Below are 24,482 nucleotides of genomic sequence, written 5' to 3'. Positions count from 1 at the left end.
AAAAAATGACAAACTTCTCTCAAGTGACGAATGCTGGATTTCTCCGATCATTTGGTTTGTTTAAGTCTTCCACCAACCATAATAGACTTCAAAGCACACATTCACTTTTGAGTGTGATGTCCAAATCCATCAAAAAACGATGGATAGAACCAAATCACCAACCTGTATTTTTTCATTTCTGTTAATCTGTTACACTCAAATGTACATCACAATATGGAAAAAATTATCTGTCGCTATTTTTTTTTTCATTCGGAAATTTCGGACGTTAAATAAAGTATAATTGTGTTCATGCACACTCAACATTAACTGATTAATTCAGTGCACCATTACACTTTGTTGAATCTCTTAACAATGTGTGATAGGGAAATGCAGTGGCACTGTGTGTAGAGAGGACCCACTGAAAACATTGTATATAACAGGAACCACCACTGTGGCCTAAATGGGCTGACCTGATGATGCTAGACCTTTTTGTCCATTTAAAATGTGTATATTTATATTGTATCTAAATTTGGCATTGACAGCAAGTCAACCAGCCCAACAGGAAGCTCCCTACAGTCACTCAATCCATCTGCCTGATGTTATCCACAGGCCTCTAAAGTGAAGACATCATGAGAGCAAGGCTCACAAGATGAGGAACATGTGTTTCATATGAAAAACATTCAAATCTAACCCGAAATATCTAACACATTAGCCCTCATTGCAAAATGTATGATGGGTACACCTTGCTGAAAAATCCAACATAAACCAAAAGCCTGTTGGTCCATAGTCATGCTGCTCTCAAACAAAACTGTTCTGGTTTTACTGGTCCACCAGCAACCAGCATCCCATGAAAAATATACCTTATGTTGGTAACCAGAAATGCTGAATTTTTTCTTAAATAACAGATTGAAGCAGCTGTAATTTGTAAATGATTAAATGATGACTTTAATCTAAATAGAAGGAAAAACATAACCCAAGACACTATACTGATCAATGTCCTTCCTGTGGAAACACCCACACATTACCAAAGACATCGAAAATTACACAATTGTGCACATCAATTCACACCAGCAGCACTGTCTGGACTTAATGAACCCTCGCCTGCTCATTCAGAAACCCTCTTTGCTCATTAAAGTTTGATTAGCCCGTTAGGCCTGTAGCTGTGCACATCAGGACAGGAGTGACAGCAGAGGTAAAGGCATCTGAATCTCGTTGATGTAGAGAGCTGCAACAGCACTGCGTCATAGTTAGAGAGAAAGATTCAACAGCAAGTCACAATCTGTCAGATCTCCACAAATCAAACAACACCTGAAACTGGCAAGACACACAGAAGTTACATTTTAAGAGAACATGATTTATGCGCCAATATACACACATAGAATATTTCAAAGACCAGAATCTTTTTTTCACTCAGCAAACACATCAGAATATGATTGAGTAGCGCATTCTTGACAAATAAAATGTGCTGAAATATAAAATATAGGTGTGAAATGTAGCATAGACTCTCTTGCCTGACTATGTATGCACAGTTCTCCATGCGATTTATGATTGTTTTCTCACATAATGCCTATAATTATCTGTGTTTACCTTCTGTGCCGCCACATTTATAATATATACTTGCAGGTATTTTTAGATAACGTTAATATTAGTAGTTAGTGCATGATTAAATTTAAGAATACGCTGCCAAAAAAAAATAGAGAGTTCATTGCTACTTTGAGGTCAAGTTAATCAAGTAAAAGGAAACCACATGAGATCATGCTCCTGTTAATACTTCCTCTGGCACGGAGTTGCAATTTTGATTATAAAAGGTACATTCATTTATTCCCTGAACCCAAACAGGCACTGCATGTTTCTAAAAGTTCATCCAAAAAGAAAAATAAACAAAGTGGTGTGCTAATGAAGGCCACTTCCGATGAGGGAGGTGTTAGGCTGGGACGTTCCCAACTACTCTGACACAAATCAAATATTGCTTCTTTAAAAATATGAAACTTTTAGCATTAGAGCTGTGGGGAAAAGCTACTTTAATTGACACCAGGCTTGCCAAACAAGTAAGTTAACATGTCTTTCTGTAAGCAATACTAATACTTTAAAAACAAAAGTCAACATAAATGTGTCTATTTGACACATAACAGGAAGAACTTAGTTATTTAAATATTGCTGATAGTAAAATACCAGCACACTCTATTACCTTCAAACCTCCCTTGTTGTTTTGCAATCGTGGCTGTTATAGTCAACCACAAGACCACCAATGTACTAAAGAAATGGTTATACGGTTCTCTAGATTTATCTGCGGTGATAAAGGATGGCCTTAATATAATTTAACAACCCATGCTAAATCTATATGACACTATTCAGTCCTCAGATGTGCTCTTTCCTACTCAAAAGGAACTGTTTGAAGAAAAAAAGAACACATGGCCACAGAGTCACACCTTTGAGTTTCAGACCAGACCACAATAACAACATATATATAAACTGAGCATAGCTGTATTTTGGAAAGCAACTGAAACGTAAAGGTCGTTCATACTGATAGCGATTAAATTACTGGAGGTCACTGTGTTCTGTGCTTGTTTTTTGCTTGCACTATAAATGGCAAACTCTCATTACATATGTTTACATGAAACCAAACAACCTGTTAGTTACTGGACTGATGACTCAATTGGACCAAGTAGGCTTCATGAAATATTCAATGCGATTTTGAGCTCAATCCAAATTAGATTTTTGATTAGTATTGTGGACCTGAAATAATCTGATCAACAGGAAAGAAATAAGCATGTAAACACCTGAATCTGGCTTTTATTTCTTAATTGGATTCAAAACAACAAATGTTATTTAACTCTCATCGTGGTCAATGGACGAGGCGGTATATGTAAATATATGTCAGCTTTCGTTTTAGACATGCCCACCAGGCAAAAACTATAATATTGCTCGCAGTAGCTCTGGTGATATCGCTCTAGCTTTCACCAGGATTTTTGGAGGTTATGTTCAAAATACATGTAATGCAAATGCACAACGAACGTGAATCGGATAGCAAGGTTTAGGGTTCATTCATATGATCAAAACTTTCAGTATCTGAAATCGGATTGGATTCATTTGGATTGACAGAAAGTGCATGTAATTGAAAATCAATGACTTTAAGTTGCTTTAGCGCTGCAAACTGCTGTCAGCGTCAAACACTCTGCTTTCTACCATTTTTTGATAAACCGCTGATTGAACCAATGTCGTTATGTCCGGCCCAGTCAGGCCATTAAAACAAACAGAGTGCAATTTGGCAGAAATTACACACACCACTAAACAATTTATCTGCCAGAAATATCTTTTAAATTGGGAAGTTTGCTAGAAAACAAAACCGAAAGTAATGAAAGCGATCCACTCTTGGCTTGACAGACAGTCAGACAGACACACAGACTGCTGTGTGACTCATCCACACATGACCACTATTCTCCATTACTTACAGACACCTGCGGCATACTCCAGCACTATCCTCCCCTTGTCCTATCCCTACTGTGCCGACCTAGAGCCCAGTTGGAGCGCACCTGCGACACATAATGACGACAGCCGATCGAAGGCCTGCTTAATCGGGCTTGTTACATCACCATGAATGATGATCCTCTGAATGAGATAATGTTTCAAAAACATTGTGAGCACAAGCTGGAGTGGGACGTGGCCATAGGCCAGGGACACCTCGCACAGCACACACTTCAGAATAGAAGCTCTAGCCCGCCCAATCAAATAACTACTTGTATTCTTAACTATCTCTTGTGTATATGCATGGGAAACATCAGCTATAATGTTTCACAGGGGTACTAAATTAGATGCAGCACAGTAAATGCCTCTTCAAAACACACAAGCATGGCCTGGAGCGGCACACACCCCCTAAAAGGCTAACATGCAGGCTGTGTTTTGAAACCTGAAAAGGGCTGCCATGCAGGAAGTATGGCATATGGATCTTAATTTGTACCACAATCATTAAATATTCAGCTAGTTGTGCTCCCATAGAACTGGTTTTTAGATATTTAGATATGACATTATTGTGCCTTGGAAGCCTGTCTGAAGCGAACTTTTTACATTAACTGTGTATGAGGTTGACTGCTTTGTACTATACATCTATCAGTCTACAGTCATCGCATACTTGTTTAGATAAATTAGTATATTGATGTGTATTCTTTGTTTATGTTGTCTCGTTCTGTCACTCTCTATGTTACCTTGTTCTTTTGATTATGGAAGGCTTTATTCCAAAAATGATGGCATTCTATTGGTGCCAAATTGGGCAAATTGTCTCTTTAGTGCTATTGCTGTTGATCTATTTGTGTCATCTACCCTGTTGTGCATTTAGCTCAGTTTTATGCACTGGTGGGGAAAGTTACTTTTAAAAGTAATGCCTTACTACATTATTGCGTTAGTCCCTTAAACATTACATTACTTTTGTGCTAAATTTTCTCACATCACTGGGCTTGCTTACTTGTTTTTTTTAAAACCAATTTTTTTTTATTTTTGGCAAATGTAAAGGCCCCTAAAGCCTTAAAGGGCTGAAGGAAATGAAAATTCACACCTGCAAAGAAGAGGGCACATCTCAAACCTTATGTTTAACTAAAGTCATTTTGACTTATTGGTACGGTTGAATTGGATCATCACAGTTGAGAAGCAAAAACATTGGTTAATAAAGTGAGATTAAATGCATAAAGTATATTTGTGTTTTTTATAATATTTAATTATTGCAGGTTTGCGTAATATTCAGAATAATCTAATATTAATATCCAATGTTTTTACTCATTTTGAGGAATACTGAATCTGTTTTTATGGAAGCTTGTTTCCGCCACATGAAAACACAAAAAGGTAATTGTGACTTTTTATCTCACAATTATGAATTATTTTCTCAGAATTGCATGATGTAAGCTCGTAATTGCGAGATATAAAGTCAGAATTGTGAGATTTAAACTCACTATTCTGAGAAAAAGAGTTACATTTTTTTTCCGATTTTATTCACAATTTTGAAAAAAGAATTTGAGAAATTGTGAGAAAAAAGCCAGAATTGCGAGATGTAAACTCGTCAAAAAAAACGTATTTGAAAAATAAACTATTTTGTTGTAAATTTTAAAGTAATGCATTACTAGATAAAAAAGTAATCTGAATATGTAACTTACTTTACATGTAATGCTTTAACACAACAGTGCTTTTATGCTTTCAATATTATGACAAATAACAAACTTGAACCACAAAGACTTTGCTTAGAGCAGAATGATAAATGCATCTAAAAGTTTTATAAAACTCATTATTTAAAAAAAAAAATCTGTAAAATGTGTTGCAGAGCGTTTACTGACAGTAGTAACTTATAAAGCATAAAACTGAGATGAAAACAGGATGACACAAGCAGACGACACAACCGAAGACCAGAAGGCTGACACATAAAACAACAGCAACAACAGACAATGTTTTTATGTTCCAAATCAATATTAAAGATGGGTAAGTAAAGCTGCACTATGTAATTTTTTTCCGTCCATTAGAGGGCGCCTATTCAAAACAAAGGTGTAGTTTGATGACACATAGTTTGATGACGCCAAGCTTGAGCGCAGAATCTTGGGACATGTGGCCTTCACCTCATAGGCAGTGGAAAAGAATCGGGATAAGACTCATGTTAATGGATGCGGTTATTAACGTTACTGTAGTATGAAGCATGACTGGACACAGTCGCGGGCGCTATTTCCGCTTTACCGGTCATGAGTATGAGGTAACGCAGCTCTGTTTATCATATTAGATACATTTAAGTGTGTTTAATATAATGTTATGACATCTGTGTGCGGCTGCTGTGACACGCAACTGACAAGGCAACTCACTCAGACGCTATGCTCAGACGTCCCGGCTCCTTGGTTAAAATAGCAATTTTCTCACAATTTACAAATTTACAAATATATTTGGGATATTGTAAGAACTCAACTGAACAAAATATGACAATGGCCTAGTGGTTTTTGGATATTTTACTACAAAAATACTACATAGTGCACCTTTAATCCATTAATATACTAATTAATTCACATTTTTCACATTTTATTTATGATTTATCATTATTTATTTACAACCCCACATAAAAAAGCGCAATGCACACGAGGCCAGCAGCGGCCTTTGGTTAATTTGAACAGACCAAATTGCTTCTAAAAAATAGAGGTAGCCTACTCAACAGGGGCGGTGCATCAATAACAATCGTACTGACGTCATCATATTACAGTGGCCAGTGCAGTAGCCTAAATAAGCGAATTGATAAGACATGGTATGGAAAACACACAGTGGCCATTCGTCTCAAAGATTGGCCCTTTGACAACAAATGCAACGTTAAACAGATCTATTGGCAAGACCTTCAAACCACCATGAGGTTTGTAATATTACTGAATAGGGTGATTAAGAAGTAAACTGGACTAATGTAGGATGAAGTCGTAAATACGGAACAGCACACGCGCCTTCGCGACATGCGAATGTCTCGTGATTTAAAAACACACATACACACACTCAACATCAAGTTCAAATTCTGGTAGGCTACACATCCTTTTCGTCTAGAATTGAAATACACCCAATTCAAATATGGCAAGAAACCACTATGAAACGATATGGTAAATCCAGTATGTATTCTTTAAAACTCTATGATGCATTATAATGACACGGATGCATCGATTTGATCTCAAGAAGACGCACCGGCATGTTCATTGCCGTATAGGCTACAGAGCAAAGACTGAAAATGAATCGTTACGAACGAAATGATCACCTACCCTTATTAGATTCACAAGCACTTCGAAGCGGGGGGAAATATTAACAGCTGAAATCTCCAGATCCCTGTGAAATATCGCCGGTATGCAGATGTTTATTTCATTTTGTCCAACGTTAAAAAGGCAGCGCAAAAGATAAACAGCTGCAGATGTCAAAGTGTCTTAGTCTTCTTGAGGCTCTCGGTGATAAAATCCAATGTTAAGACATTGTAGAGCAGTTCGTATGATTGTTCCCACGCAGCGGCGAGTACATTCCCACGCACGCACGACACACTGAGAGAAGCGCTCGGCTCGGGTAAGTTTAGTTTTGGTCTGCCGGTAATTCAGTTTCATAGACCGGGAGCCCCGCCCGTGTCGACCGAGAGTCAGTCAAGTGCGTGGCCGATTGGTGCGCGTACACACACTGGGAGGCGCAGAGACTCACAGTGTGTGTGTGTGTGTGTGTGTGTGTGTGTGTGTGTGTGTGCGTGTGTGTGTGTGTGTGTGTGTGTGTGTGCGCAGCCATGACTAAGCAGGGAAGCGTGTTAAAGACAGGACATGAGTTTATGAATACCTCTCAACTGTTACTACAGTCGTGAGATATTTTTAGGGACTAGTTGTTTAGTTGCTGTGTGGGTTTAAAAAGTAACTCTTTGTGACAGAAACTCATTTAGGTAAAAGGGTGTGGATGAGCACATGATCAGATATTCAGACACACATGAGTAGCTAATCACAGTCTTCTTACTTTCTTCTAATAGAAGAATATTAGGCTAGATTTGTTTTATATTAGGCTACTCATATGCTACTATTCTGTCAGGCACATTGTGCAAATTTGTGTAGGCCTACATTATAAAAAACAACTGTGTTTTAGCCTACTTATTTTATAAGTTATGCAGCCCTCATGCTCATCCACCATTCAAAGGCCCAGTTTCAAAGACGGCTAGGATTAGGATTTGGTTCAATTGGGGCATTTGAGTAGATTTTATAAATGTGTCTTTGAAAAAAAAAAAAAACATTACTTGTGTGCATCTTGAGACAAAACAATGGCACTGACATATATTAAGGCTATGTCAGTGCAAGTAGCTTTCAGTTAAAACGGTTTAAACATCCATTTTAGTAGGACTATAGCTTAAGACTTGTATGGGGAACTGGGGGCAAGAGTGCTAATACAGACAGTACAACAGCACTGGGCCTATTTACTTTTTGTATCACAGTGTTTGTTTCAGACTGACTGTCAGTCTGTTAGTTAATTGTTAGAAATGTGTTACATTACTAGAAAAACATAATATTATTAAGTGGCTATAGTGTCAAAAACCTTTGAGATTATCTAGTGCACTCATTCAATTCTGTAAAAACCACAATAAGAAGTGTACCCAGGCATACACACAGCAAACAACAATTGTATCTCAGATTGACCTCAACGACACATTTGCCCAGAAATATTTTTTTATACTGAGGTGGAAACTTCATAGTTTAGAAACTGCACACACAGATAAACATTCAGGAGCATATATAGAAACTGGTTTTCAATTGCCTGTGAATATAATAAAACAGCTTCACTCCTGAAAGCTTTTATAGGCTATTTCTCAGCAATGAGGTGATTTTGTGAATAAACGAACAAGCTTCAATATTAGCTAACATATACAGGTAATTTACACTCACAGACTCTCAATCTCTCTCTCTCTCTCTTATCAATTCCTTCTAAATAATTCAGATAAATGAAATCTAACCGCACTAACAAACAAAATTAGCATTATTTTTCTTGTAGCTATATGTTCAGTCAGATTTTGTGCCACAGACATCCATGAAAGCCTTTAAAGGGGTACTTCAGCGCTGGGAAGATGAATCTGTATTTAAACTGGGTTATCAATGTAGTAGAAATGTGAAATTATTTTTGAATTTGGTGCCTTCTAGACTAAGAAAAGACAGAAAATGTATTTTTGTCTCATGGGAATGAAAGACTACAATTCCCAGAATGCTTCGCTGCCCTTTGAGGCCATTCCCAAAAAAAAAGTTTAACATATCTTAACTTATTTTGATGAGTTAAAACAATGTAAATTTGTCATCATAACTTACTGAACATATAATTTTTTACAGTGTCGGTGGAAATTAATATATAAAAACAGATATTGGATACCAGTCACATCTAAATTAAATGCAAACAGGTGGGACAAAAGATCAGATCTGTGCATTAAAGTGCCTCTATTATAGATTTTTGAAAATTACCTTTGATGTTGCGTATAACATACTGATTCCTCTACCGAGTCGTACGTTGTGGTGATGTGCAATGTATAATATGAGAAAATGTAAGTGTTTTTGACCTTTGATGCCTGCATTTAAACCTGTTGTTAGAGACCTAAATTAAGGAACTTTAAAATAGCATAATAGTGGCACTTTAAGACTTCGAGTGTATAAACGCAGCCAAGATAAGACCAAGACCCTCAAGTTAGAATCCAAAAGCAAGGATCCAGTCATGCTGAATGGAAGTGCCCTGGAAGAAGACCAGTTCTTCACCTACCTGGGCAGCAATGTTGACCAACCAGGGAACACAGACGCAGATGTCAAGGATTGGCAACGCAAGAGAGGCCTTCATACAGCTCAAGAACATCTGGAGCTCCAAAGACATGTCCTTGACAGCAAATATCTACTCTAACATGAAGTCAGTGTTGCTGTATGGAGCTGAAACCTGGAGGATGACGAAGATTACCACCAGGAAGGTCCAAACCTTCATCAACATCTTGAGTCTCAGAACGATTCTCCAGATCCACTGGCCTGAAGAAGAAATAAGGAAGAGAAGATGGGGCTGGATAGGACACAACGTCAATTGGCGTAAACCGCCAGCCAATATGTGGAACCCCTGAGGAAAGTGAAACGAGGCCATCCAAGAAACCTGATATTGTGACCTTGAGGCTGACATCACCAAGATGGGCTACACCTGCAACCAGCTGGAAAGAATGCCCAATGACAGAGTATTCTGGAGATCTGCTGTTTGTGGCATATACCCTGGCAAGGGTGACATGTATAAGTTATATGCAAGAATATCGCTAATGCATTTTTAGGGACTCATCAAGTAAAATTTTGTATGATGAAATGTATTTTCCAAAAGCACCACTGTTTTCTCTGGTGCACAATATTTACATTAGTATTTGAATTCATTTTGATTTTCATTCACTCCTTTCTCATCTATAGGCATATCCCTATAACACCATTACTCTGTGGCTCCCTATAAGGCTCTTTATCTGGTATAGCTTAGCCATTGAGTATTTCAAATGATTATAGTTGCATACTGCTTCATGTACATTTTTTTAAACTAAGTACAATTTTCCAAACTTAGGCTTCCTTTTTTTTTCTTAGACAGTCCAGTGGTGTTTATTTCAGGCACCAAATCCAAAGTCATTTACAAGTCTAATACATTGTTTCTGCAGTGTTACACAGTTCTTTCTTTACAAAGATTTTACAGCAATGTGAAAGTAAATGTAGCAACATGCATTGGCAGCCATAACTACTGTTAAATTATGACATTAAACTAAGCCACCAGGGGAATATAAAATAGGATAAAAAAAAATATTTTGGAAAAAGTATAGGCTGTATTTAAAGAGAATTCTGAATATGAATTCACACTATCTTCACTGAATGTTTTAGTAAATGATTAATCAGGGAAGAATTACTGACATTCACAAATTCACCCCAGTTACATTGAATTCCAATGAATGCAATGATTAAACTGATTAAACATGAATAACACCAAGAGAAAGCCAGGTAAAAAAATAAAGAAGCACTTGTGATTGTCATGATGTGTCAGTTTGGAAAATATCCATTCTGATGTCAGTTCCCTTTCGGCCCTTAAACAGCAGAATGAGGCTTGGGGATGTTAATTCTGGACAGCAGGTTCCTCCTAAAGTCTAGAGTTCAAACTCAAGACAAAGAGACTGCATTGACATGCATAGCATTCCATTTTCTCATAACATTGTTGAGATTCTTCCTGCGTTTGCCTTCGGGGACTTTCCAGAGTGGCTGTAAGGCTTGCATGTTCACTTATCCACATGACCTTATTACCTATTGTAAGACAAGTTATGGTGTCACCAAAGTTGAAGTAGGCACTGATCAGGACAATGATTTTATGTGGACAGTCCACATAAAATCATTGTCCTGATCAGTGCCTACTTCAACTTTGGTGACACCATAACTTGTATGTCTTACACAGTGTATAAGGTGCAGGTCACTGATCATTTTATAAGAGTGATTTTCCCCATTTTGAACACAAAACAAAAACATATTTTCATAATACTGCTTTTGAAGTACAAATAAAACCCCTGTACAAGTGTTAGAAGTAATTTCAAACTGCTGTTTTCCAGAACAAAAAGTTTCTTCTTTATGGCGGAGAATGTTTTCTGTGCAATTTCATATCCATAGGGAGCCTTGAGTGGAGAGGTTTAGTTGCTGAAATCCTTTGGACTCAAATGGTGATGACAAGTGCACAATCCAGGTAGGTTTCTCAGGATATTACAGTTTGGCTTGAGTTTCTACCCTGCTTCTGGCCAAAAAAGATCCTCTCATGACTGTTTCAGGTTTTTTTATCCCATGGGGAATATGGCAGGTATCAGACACTTCAAACACTAAATTTCAGAGGAACTTAAAGGGTTACTTCAGCGCTGGGAAGATGAATCTGTATTTAAACTGGGTCATCAATGTAGTAGAAATGTGAAATTATTTTTGAATTTGGTGTCTTCTAGACTGAGAAAAGACAGAAAATGTATTTTTGTCTCATGGGGATGAAAGACTACAATTCCCAGAATGCTTCGCTGCCCTGTTAGGCCACTCCCAAAGCCACCAACTTGATTACTGTGACTAAGTTGGAGAAGACACTACAATTAAAAACTGAACGTGTGTGTTCAATATAATGAGTGAGTCACCGCGCGAGTATCACAGCACTGAGCACTAACTGCAGGAGTCAGATAAATGAGCTCTCGTGATGAGAGCTGAGGTAATCACGACTACACTCGCGGCATACATTCACAACGCGAGCTCAGTCTGGCGCGTTTCAGTTCATGCCTTTGCAAGCTTAACTTTCATAGAAAGTAATTTGAGAAGTTAAAAGACTTACATTGCTCACCATAGCTCCGTTTAAATGAGTGACTGTAGCTGCGACCTGAGCTCTCCCAGCTAGCTGAGTGTGATCTCCCATCCCCCATGCGTGGGTTCAAAACATGCGGAAATGGCTCCCTCTGCTGGCTGTAGTCTTTAGCCTTTGGCCAAACATTCCTCCTATGATGTAAATATCGTCCATTTGCATCATAGCAGGAATTTTTCCAGAAATAAAATGCATAAATCTCTTGTCTCAGGGGGATAAGAGGGGGGAAAGCCCAATCATTTGAATATACTCCAGGGTTTCTACTGATACAAAGCCATATGCTAATCGCTGGATTAGCAAATGTTGGATTTGGGCCAGCCGTTGCGACAAGCGATGTGCCTTTGGCACCACAAGGGCAAATGTCACACCTCCAACATTTCTTAGACTGACAGTGGATTACAGATATTATACTACATTACATGAAGTTATTTTTATTGCACACTTTAAAAAAATATTTAGAAAAAAAGTTACCTGGTTGCCTTAAAATTTTGAGTTCATTGAAATTGAAATTTTGAGTTAATACAATGAAGATTTGACAACCTTTATTAAAATATTATTAAAATATTTTTTTAAGCATATTGGGTAATTGTGTGTGTTTTATTTCTGATGATGCAGTGAAACATGTCAAATTGTGCTATTTTCATGATTTATCATTTTTTTATGTGGTTCAGATATAAAAATATTTTGAGTTTCTATTTATTAAACAAATTTCCTTCATTGTATCTACTCAAATTTTTAATTTCAATAAACTTAAAATTTTAAGGCAACCAGGTTACTTACTTTTTTAAGTTAAACCAACAAAAAACAACCAACATTTTTTACAGTGCAGTAGGTTGGTTTTAGAATTCAGAATATTGAATATTTTAAGTTGAGTGCGAACAAAATGCCCAAAGAGAGAGTTAGCGAGAAAAAAACTCAGGCTTTTTTATGTATATTTTGCAATGGAACAAAAAAAAAAAGCTTTCTTCTGGGCTAAATGATGAGTGCATACACATGATGTTATGGAGCTGAACACTCCTGGAATCCCTCCATCACACACCTAAACGAATATCTGCTGTGAGGAGACACTGTAATGGGCAACATTGTGACTACGACAGGTATGTCGTAGGTATGCTTGAGCATTCAGTCCTTTTTAGGTTCACATCTTGTGACATCATGTCCTGTTTTTAGATATATTTACATGTATTTGGTCTGTGTTACATTCATATTTTAGTCGAACCGCACCAGACTTTGTTTGGAAGCAGATCGAGACCCATCTTTTCAGGGGTCTCTGTCCACTTTTTTGGGGCGCACCAGGGTTCGGATGGCAGTGTTCATACTTATTCAAGAGTTCCTTTTAAATCAAACCAAACCTGCGCGAACGCCCTAAAACTTAGTGTATAATAATCATAACATACTAACTGTTTATACTGTAAATGATTTTGGATGTCAAGACCATATTGTCCTGATGTAGAAATTAATTTATAGGAATAGTTTCACTGGAGTCATAATTTAATGGCCCATATATCATTCCAAACCTCTACCACAAAAGATGTTTTGCACAATGTCCAAGCTGCACTTTTCTATGGTTCATTACATGATGTTCAAATGTTATTCATACTTGCATGCATCTTCAAGACACTTCATGCTAGGCTTTGTATGATGTCAAAAGTTATTGGTTCTTGTGCATCTTGGGGCCAAAAACATTGCTACTGAATATTTTCAGTTGAGTGCAGACATAAATTAGATTTTAAGCAGGAGAAGAATTGTATCAAAAGTGCAAAGATGAAGTCCATAAAGGGACATTGTGATGGTCAGAAATAAATAAGGAAATTTATATTTCAATACTTAAGATCAAGAAACTTTGCATTCAGTAGCAAAACTTTGGTGATTTAAACAATATGAGGTGGGAGGTAAAAATTAAGCGGCAGCATCAGTTCCAGCAGACCAAGTAGTCAAGACGCTGCTAACGCTATTTGGCAACAACGCTGTCTCATCAGCTGTTTTAACTTTCCTCGCTGCTGGGTTGCCTAAAACAGGGCGCCCTATTTAAAACTAGGGCTTAAACTTCAGTTCGCTCTTACTACTTTAAAGCTACACTGTGTAACTTTTTTAGTTTATTCTTAGCTAAAAACACTTAGTTCTTTCAAAAATATATGTGCTCATTAATGTATATTTACTTATTTCAAGTAATAAAGTATTCTCGTAAGTTTATAATATGCCATTGAAAATACATACGGATGAGTCCGAATGCCGGTCGCAATGTTGCCGCTCCATCTTGAAAGTACATTAGCCAAAGAGGGACATACCCGTAAATTCAAGCTTCGGCTTTCGCGTTTTAACACTCGATGGCACCGTGTCGAATGTGAAGAGGGGGATTGCCATGTTAATCTTGGACTAAATCAGCCACCGTAGGAGTTAAAACGAAATCAGAATTGAGAGGAACAGAAACTATTATTCACTGGATGGTCATATACATTTTCACCGCTAGATGGGGGGAAATATCACACAGTGTAGCTTTAATAGTTAAGCTCTCCCAGTCCCAAACTGTGAGAGCGTTCCCTAATGCTGCTGCTGTCCTCTGACGCGCTGCTGTTTAATGGTGCTCATGAAAGGTCACTCCCTGAACAGAGCCATACCGCCAAAACAAAATTTTATTCAGAATTCATCAACTGATTTTAATTAATTCAATAAAAATGATTTAAATCATTTTTATTGTCAAACGTGTTATTTGACTTAATGGACCTGACAAAACTATATTTCAGTGTTTTTGCAAGCAAAAGTTTCTAAGGGTGCGTTCACACTTGTAGTTGTCCGGACCAAAAAAAACCCCCAAAACATTTAGTCCTGGTTTGATTAGTGTCCAGATTTGCAGTTTTATCACCAAACTAAAAGATACCAAACCTAAAGGTATAAGGATACTTTCACAACCTGATTGGACAGCTTTTATGACGTATTGCCAATTTTGAGATGGAACTTAGTGAACATCCAAAACAATGCTCTTTGCTGGAATAAATGTGCTTGTTGTGTGTGCATATAGCTTATGATCAGAGGTGGACAGTAGCTAAGTACATTTACTTGAGCACTGTACTTAAGTACACTTTTTGAGTATCTGTACTTTACTGGAGTATAATTTTTTCAGGATACTTTTACTTTTACTTCACTACATTTGAAAGACAAATATTGTACTTGTTACTCCACTACATTTCTATCAAGGTCGAAAGTCGTTTCTGTAGCAGCTCTGAAAGTCGGTGGATGATTTTTTCCATCTTTAAAAGGTTTTTTTTGGTGTTGTTATTTCAGACAGTCTGTCAGGAATCACTCTTATAGGGTCATATACATTTCCCCAACTTTTTTTGAACACTGATCAGTTCATAGCAAAATGGAAGAAGACAGTTCTTAGGCACAAGTGTGTGCACCTATAGCCATACTTTGAAAGTATATTTCAGTTTTAAAAAAAAATCAAGATTAGTTTAGTTGGCATACACTTGGTGCATGTCTTATAAAATATTAAAAATATAAACATCTGGGAGAAAGAGAAGAGTAAAGTTGGGAGAATATCAGATGTGTATCAGTGTATTGGATCCGTGCATTTGGCCTTAAAGTGACAGCAGCTTTGTAAAGAGCTTTGTAACTTATATACAAGTATTTAAATTAGTTTAAGTTAGTCGTATAGTAGTATGTCAGATGGAGCATCACTGAATGGCTTTAACCATGATGATAGTGTGCATTTATACAACAATAATAAAATAATAACAATGGCATAAAAAAGGAAATTTACTTTTATACTTAAGTACTTTTGAAAAAAAATACTTCTGTACTTTTACTTGAGTAAAAATCTATTTGTACAACTTTCACTTGGAGTAATATTTGACCAGTAGTACTTTTACTTTTACTCAAGTAATAGAGTTGCATACTTTGTCCACCTCTGCTTATGATGGTATTTTGACCAGCTGGTAACTTGTGAAAACTCAAAACAGTGGCAGTTATTCTGATAGGCTACCTGTAATTAACTGTAATGGCCAACATTGCGACTACCAATATGCGTGAGCCTTATGTCAGTTTTAGGGTCTCAACTGTTTTGGTTTGTTTACATGTCTTTGGTCCATGTTGCGTTGGACCCATCTTTTCAGCATTCTTCTCGGTCCACTTGTTTGGTGTGCACCAGGGTTTGGATGGCAGCGTTCACATGTTCAAATGAAATGCACTAACAGAGCAATCGCACCAGGGTTCGTTTTAATCGAAACAAACATGCCAAGTATAAATGCACCCTAAGGGGAATGCAAATGTTTTGCAAGCGAACACTTTTTCTAGAAATTTACAGTATAAATCACCATCTATTTTCTTTCTATGAAAAAAAGGCAGCTTAGATATTCTGCTGAACAGATGAATAATTCAGGATTCCTGAATAATGGCAGAATTTTTGGGTGAAGTAAACCTTGCTGAACAAATATGACATACAGAACTTAAATAAGTGAAATTCTCATTGTGATGAAGGAGGCTCATGGGGAACATCTGATTGCTCTACCATCGGCCAGTAGTAACGAATAGATTCTGAAATACTCCTCTGGGTCACAGAAGAAGCAGAGGGAGGGCTGAGGGCAAGGCACGGCCTCCGATTAGACTGCAGTGAAGCTGGGAGAGCACTCAAGCTCTGTGGAAACTCCCATCAATCAGTTCCAGATAAAAGAGCTGAGCACAAGACCCACTTTTAACAGAGGAACACAGGGAGTCAGACAAGCAATAAAGGATTTCCTCTGGTGTTAACCATCCACAAAGCTGCGGGAGCAAACCTAACTTCTGAAGTCTTGAGTATTTTTGTCCTGGATTACTGAGGGCAAAAAGAAAGGACATATGGAGAGAGACAATTTGATATTCTTCACATGACACTTAAGGGATTGAAAAAGGGCTGTGTAAGAGAGCATAGGGTGAAATTAAAGGTTTTCAGATGGGTTTGACTGATCTTTTCTCATGGTCTTCCTCTGCTGTGCCAAATATTAGCATTCAAAATCAAAACACAATAATCAACTAATTTAATCAATAAGAAAAAAATCTTAGTAATCTCCATCAGAACTCCAGATCAGTATGCTTACATTTTGACTATAATTCCAGCATTAGATTGAAAACACCTTGACAAATCTGAATCTGGTGACTAAGGAAAAATAATACATTCCAGGATTCTATAAGTGTAACTTTTTATATCAAATAGCCTTGCAGTGCCTCTGAAACTCTGCTGATGCAATAGCCTCTGGTCTACTTCAGTCGCATGTTACTTCCCTCACACACCACTGGCAGGAAACCATATCATTATGGTAAAACTGCAATCAATAGCAAGAACAGCCGTTTACATTCCACACTTACCATTTTGTCTAACCAAACCTCAATCCATGATTTAAACAAAAACAAAAAATGAACTCATCGCAATCTTATGTCAGCAAATCCTGTATTTTGTATCTGTAGACCAAGCAAATTAGAGATAGTTCACCATAAAATGAGTATTATGTCATTATTTATTCACACAATTTTTTCAGTAGAAAATAAAAGTAAATACAAAAATATTGAGATATGAAATGCACGCAGGTTTGCCACTATTAGAAAAAAAGGTATAGCGTCACTGGTAGTTTTGACTAAATTATTTTATGTCAATCCATTTAGATAAAGTAGGATAGAGAGGGATAGAACTGATGCCCATATGTATTCTATGGGAGCTGCGTCACATGAAGCTCTGTTGACTGTTTCATTCTGTCAAAGAATGACAAAACCTCAAGCCAATATCGTTTGAGTATGAGATGTGACGGAGCATGTGATTTGTTGACTTCAGTGAACGAATACTCCCTTTACTGACCGAGAGGCTTTGAGTCTGACTCTGAACATAGACAGTAAAAGAAATGGACGGAGCTATCCCATTGCCTTCTACGGCGTTAAGTGATGTCAGTAAAGGAGCACTCACTTCCTGATGGCTGAGCGAACTGCGCAGGCTCAGACTGAGCTTGAGGACGTAGATGTGACGTGAGCAACCTGTCTGACAGCTGTAAGTCTTCTAGTTGTGGAAAGGGAAAGCTGAATCCCGTTGTTTAAATATTTTCTCCCGTTGCTTTTGGCTCACTATGGGCTTCTCCCCATTCTTCTCCCTTGACTTTATCAGACTTTATATCTCCACGTCCCCCCGACTGTCTCATAGACAGTAAAAGATTGCCTGCGAGCGTCTCCTCAGGTCTATACGGTAATTTCTCAACTGTGCGACAGAGTCGCATTGGTTATGACGCAATAGTTAGCCGATTTTTACAAAAACAGCTTCTACGGGGCGATAGTGTAAGATACAAGGTAACGGAGCCTTTTATGCATTGTCGTGTTTCTTTAGAAATAAACAATGGACAAATGGAGTCTTTAAACGCCTCTGATGTAAAGTTATTCACTGTCAAAGTGACTCAAAAATGAATGGGAGTCAATGGGATGCTAACAGCAGGTGATGGCTTGGTTAGCAATGGCCGCCCCAATGAGTGGAACGCTTTCCGAGCGCTAGATTACCCCCTTGACTCTGAACGAGAAATGTCGTTCGTGAATGAAATGAACCAGTTGTTGAAGGATACTGATAGCGAACATCTCAGCTCGTGTAGGTGGCATATTTGCAGCAAAGAAAGAAATGTACACTTTACCACTGTAATGAAAACAGTGTAATAATGCAGGTTGATGGTTAAATGATTACTACAGAGTAAAGTAAAGTGTGTTTGTATTTTATTTTATGTTTGAACCATGTCACTTCATTACGTTTGAGTCATGTCATGCACTTCTCTAAAAACTGTAAAACAAATAAAAAATGTGACAGTGGCCTGGTTTAAAAGATCTTGTGTGTCACGTCAGTAAATAGCATTCTGAGCTACTAAACGAACTTCACTGACCGAGTTGCTGTTTTGAGTCTGAACGAGAGAGAGATCTCGTTCGTGAACGAACTAGGCTATACCTCAATTTAGCATGTGTGTCAGTCTCGTTCAGCAATCAGCAGAAAACGGATGCAAAGCACAGTTATAGACAAATCTCATGTTTATAACCCCATGTTTACCATAATCCCAGATATATGAATGTCTAAATGTCTGACCAAACAATTAAATGTTAATCATGCAAGAAAACATTGGCCATCTGAACCACTTATTTAGGCTTATTTTATTTAATGAGTAGATTATGCACATTTTAATAAAGCCAAACCAGTTTTTTTGTAAGTAAATATGTTCGTTGACTTAAGACATTACACATAAAACACTCTTTTTCTTCACCTGCAGTCATATTTATGTAATATTTAAAAAATGTTACTGAACGAATCAATGAACGAATCTGAACAAATCATTTTGGTGAACGACCTGAAAATGAACGACTCTCGTAAATGAATCAAAATTTCAACCACTAGTCAACAACACTTGATCTATTGCTAACATGCAAGTATATAATCAAGTAAAGCATCTCTCATCACTGGCATTAGCACAGTTTCAGAACAGCATAGCTTAACCACAAGATCTACACTTCACGATAATGGTAACCTCAAAACAAAAAAAAAATGAACACAACATAACTTTTAAATGTCAAATATAACTGTCAAATATAACATGAAAACATTAACAGGTCTTTCCCTTCACTAAAAATACATTAAACAGCACTTCATTTTAACATACACTCTCTTGAGACATCCCTATGCAAAGCATGCTGGGAACTAGAAATACACTGCCCAGTTCAGTCAGCGCAACATAAATGATTCATGTAGTCTAAACACAAATTGTTTAGGTTAACTTAATATTTAACACATTTTATTTCATTTAACTTAATAAAATCAAGTAAAATGACACTTAAGTAAAAAACTAAAGATTTGTGTTGTTTCAGCTTATTTTATTTAAATAAACTCAGCAAACAGCTAGAATCATTTTTTTTGAGTGCAGGATCAGTAAAGTCCAGACCGATCTGTCTTCCTGCTTAATAGCAGCTGTCTGATGGCAGAGCTTTAGACTGCGATCAAGGAGGCTGTTCAGAAGCATAACACAGCACAGCCAGAAAGAGAGGCCTTTTTGTGTCAGGGAACATAATGTGGTCAATCAATACAGTGTGTAAATAATTTTCTACAGCTGCATGTCAGGAGGGTCCAGGTGTAGAAAATGAATTTTGTTCAGCCCTGGTAAAACAATTTGTTATTCTAATTCATAATTTACTCAACTTAATGATGTTCCAAACATGCTATTGTATTTATGAAAAGCATAAAAATAAAGGTTCAAATAAAGGGTGTTTTTGCAGCAGTACAATGAAGAACAATTTTGGGTTCCTCAAAGAATATTTCAGTGAACAGTTCTTAAAAGAACCCACTTTTCTTATGCGAAGAGCATTTGAACCCTTTTCACTATAAATAACAATTTATGCATTGGAAAGATTCTATAGATTTTAAAGGTTCTTTATGGAACCATCAATGATAATGAAGATCTTTATTTTTAAGAGTGTATAATAAACCATAGAGCTCGTAATTCACAAAAGACCATTCTTAATCCCTTCTCACATATCAGACCAGCACAATGTTTTCTGTTACGGCACATGAAATATATAATGATTTTTTTGGGATGACAAGCTCTGAAAGTGATTGTAAATGTGATTTTGGATCTGAAACAACTTGAATTTTTGTCTTTTCCTCACACAAAGTCCAAATGGCTTTAAAAGACTTGAAAGTAACACTTTAGAATAAGGGCCATTATTAATAGATAACTATGCAGGAAGCATTGCAGGACTAATGAGTAGCACTACAATAACACTTCAGCTACTACTATTACCTAATATAGAAACAAGCTGAACTAATCAGTATAAGTAATATTGAATTCAGGACTAAGATAGTTCCTTAGTATGTAATTAATAATTACTGAATGAGACTGGCGTCACTAATAACTAATATGTAACAAGGAAAAAATATAAAGAATTACTATTTAATTAATCACAACATTAACAAGTCTGAGATGTGATAAATTGTCTTTTTTTACTCTCAATGTGGTCACAAAATGCATCACTAATTACTTAAGTGTTACCTAGTCATTATTCAGGAACTTCTAGTGATCTGGACCATTAGTTTAACGTGGAAAACATTGTTAGTAGATCACTAGTAGTTCTTAAAAGATGTCCTTTGTTACTCTGAATAAGTCATAAAATGCATCACTAATTACTAAAGTACCCAATCACTCTTCAAGGGCTACTGGTGATCTGGACCATTATTTTAAAGTGAAAAAACCTATTTTCCACTTTAAAATATTGGTCCAGATCACTTGTAGCTCATGCATAATGACTAGTTAACACTTAAGTAATTAGTGATGCAGTTTATGACTTATTCAGAGTAAAGAATATGATTAATTACATCTCAGATTCACAATAATGTGATAATTGGTCATTAGTTAAAGGGGTGGTTCAGTGGGGTTTTTTCTGGTTGCGTTTATAGGGTGCAGAATAACGTCTTAATACTTCTTTATTTTTTTTAAACGCCATATTTTTCTTATATTTGACCTTTATTCCACACCGCTGTCTCCGCTGTCCTTTGAACGGCTCGTTTGCTTCCTGCTTCTATGAAGCCCATCCCTCCGAAAAACGCAATGGTCATAGATTGGTTAGATGGCCAAATGTAGTTTCAAAGGGCAGAAGTCACATCTGGGGCAGTGTTTATGTTAATAGCAAGGGTTTATGATGTCACCAACCCAAGAAGAAGCTCATTGTAGACCAAACCGGACGTTTTTGTAGGCAATAAACTTTAAAAGACAATATCTCCGTTTGCATTGAAGTATCAGCGCTGTAACTTTGCTCAAGCAGCAACATTACACACTAACTAAAGTTAAAAAAGTGAAATCGCATGCAACCACCCCTTTAATAGTTATTAATGAGGCTAATATCAGTCAGTAATTATTGATTACTTAATAAGGAACTATCTCCTAAATTCGATGTCACTTACTGATTATTTCAGCTTGTTTCTATATTATACATTATTTAATAGTAGTAGCTGAAGTGTTAATGTAGTTCTACTCCTGCATTACTTCCTGCATAGTTATCTATTAATAACTGACCATTATTCTAAAGTGTTACCGACTTGGAATATAGAGCATTAGTTATTTTTAGAACTTGACAAACATGGTTTCTATGAGCTTTATGGAAAAGAGGTTTCATTTAAAGAACACCACAACATGAGATGACAGTGAACTGTAAACAGGCATCATAAAATAAGAAAAGCAGTTTTTCTGGTCTTGTTCACCTCATATTCTAGCAATATTGTTTACCTCTGTTCCATTAGGAGCACCCGCAACCCGCAGATGAATGAATAAGCATGATCGTGTCTTCCAGCTGTTTGGCTTTCACATGAGCCACGGATCCCACCCTCAGAGTACCCCGGAAAATCCCGCCTTTCCCTACCGCACAGCCGCCCAACACCTGACACCTTCCCACACAACACCACCAGGGTCCCTTTAAACATTAATGAGCTTAAAATTACGATAGGTTTAATTAAAGAAATTGAGTTTGACTAGGGAGAGATATTTCCCTTGAGGGATCTTTCATCCTGCTTTCTAAACTGGCTTTCAGTGGAGAGCATTTGCCAAGAACAGTTATCCCACAATGCCAGGTGGTGAGAGTGAGAAAGAATAAACACTATCTTTTGGCATGATGACCTGGAACAAAGTGGGAATATTGTGGCAGATCCTAATTTTAGCCTCATCTTTCTTACAGCTTAACAAAAAATGTGTATAGCTGTGATAAAGTAGCTGTGAGCAAAGGAGAACAGAGCTGAAAGAAATCATGGAGGCTGCATGTGGAAGTTTTCACACTAGCTATTCACTGCGTTCTAATCTTGAAAGCCACAGACATTTCACACCCACTCCATCAATGTGGAGAGCTGATCCTCTATCAGTTAGGAAAGTAGTTACAAACCACACCAGGCTCTATATTAAAGATGAAATGTGCACTTTTTGTCCCACTTGCAGCTCTAAATAGATTTGCAAAAAGTTCCAAACAGGTTTCCCAAAAGCTCCTATCACCCCTTCTGAACTAAGGACACAGAAGGTTTGATGTATTCTACACATTTTACTCTTTGTATTACATGTATTGAATAACAGGCTGCATAATATATATTCAAAATATTACAAACATACAAATTGTAATATACATATCACAATGGTAACAGATTGATTTTAATGCTTTAAAGAGTTACAAAAAAGTTAGGTCAACAGATAGCAAAGCACTGTGCATGGCAGGCAATGTGCATTTAAAGCGGGAAGGATCTGTGCCTTTATTTTGTTATTCAAACCTATAGAAAAAAATAAGAGATTTTTAAGCCTAAGAGATTTAAGCCTAAGAAAAATAAGCCTAAGAGATTTTTTATCCTTTAATGCAGGCAAAAGCACACCGCAAAGGGTTAAACTTCAAACCATCAAGAGTGTAACTGACTATGGGTGACGTCAAGCGTCTCAACATCACGCTTCCTGTCCTATCGCAAAAGTGGATCTCCACGGTTACAGATTGCAAAACGATCAACAAGCCACAGTGATGGTCGCATAGCAAACTAGTCATAAGAAAGCCACTTGAAGAAAGACAGTACAATTTGTTCAATTTTGGCTACAATTTAACTGGGACAAATTTGTGAATACTAAAAGATTCCTCTGATCTTAAGCCAAAATCTGTAGTCTTCGAGCGCTTGCTTGACATGTTCGCAAACTGCCAATTACCATTGCGATCAAATTTTGCCTCTGATGAAATTCTGCCAGTGTCCGAAGTTGAGGCACAGTCCTGCAGTGTGGCTTCTCCTACGACAACCGCAGGCCATGTTACTGCAATTTGGAAATTGGTGCCTTAGGAACGCACTATAACACACTCAGAATCATTTTTGAAATGGAGAAATCACCTAATTGTGTGGGATCACATGATAACATATGACTTTTATGAATTAATTTTTTTCCTACTAAAATCCGAATGGTTATATCTCAAGATTTCAACATCTCTTATAAATTATTAAAATTAAATTATTTACAGTTATATACTAAATCCTTTGTTCCTTTTGTGATTTTTTTTTTGCATACATGACAAAGTTGTCAAAATGATTGACATCATTGATGAAAAATTATGTTACATGGATCTGTGTAACTAAAAGTGCTGTATTATTCATGCCAGGCCAGTAGTTGGCGATGTCACTTTGTAAAGAAACACTACACGGATATAGACTAAACACACACATGCGCATTGCGTAATAATTTTCACTAATTTGAGTCGATAATGGTATAATTGTCAAAAACTGCCACGTTGAAACCCGTTTGCATTCCACCAAAATGTGGTTGTCGCTTAAAAGAACGGCCAAAACGTGTAAAAAGTTATTTTTAGTTGAAAACATTATGTAACCAGGCCCTAAGTTGGGAGTTGATGTAAATGTGGGTGGTCGTGTATTCAAATGTCTCACATCTGTCTGAAGTCAGCAAGTTGCAAAAGTATTAAACGTGTTTAATTTAAAATTAAGCCATTTTAGCAGTGTAGCTAAATTAAGATCTGACAGCATTCCACATATTTCAACTGCCACATGCTACTGCCACAATGTTTATGTCCCCCTTTCTCCCGAAATAACAGAGATTCTCAACCAAGAAGAAGATATATTAGACAGAGTTTTATTTCTGGAGTCTGGG

The 24,482-nt window shown here is 37.0% G+C and overlaps 1 protein-coding gene across 4 annotated transcripts in view; it reads right to left on the bottom strand.

The window, feature by feature from the left end:
• Positions 1-24,482, bottom strand: part of rhbdf1a (rhomboid 5 homolog 1a (Drosophila)) — an 83,340-nt gene that overhangs the window by 50,248 nt on the left and 8,610 nt on the right. For 2 of the 4 annotated variants that reach the window (XM_067421119.1, XM_067421137.1), the window contains exon 1: positions 6,735-7,122. The exons of 1 other annotated variant lie outside the window; for it this stretch is intronic. The gene's annotated coding sequence lies outside the window, so the exon portion shown is untranslated. Of the gene's footprint in view, positions 1-6,734; positions 7,123-24,482 lie in introns of those variants that run through there. One more of the 4 variants, XM_067421146.1, reaches the window with a different exon arrangement.

This window comes from Pseudorasbora parva, chromosome 2 (assembly GCF_024679245.1).
Source record: "Pseudorasbora parva isolate DD20220531a chromosome 2, ASM2467924v1, whole genome shotgun sequence".
In the NCBI taxonomy this organism is placed as follows: Eukaryota; Metazoa; Chordata; class Actinopteri; order Cypriniformes; family Gobionidae; genus Pseudorasbora; species Pseudorasbora parva.
This window is presented reverse-complemented; position numbering and strand designations above follow the sequence as displayed.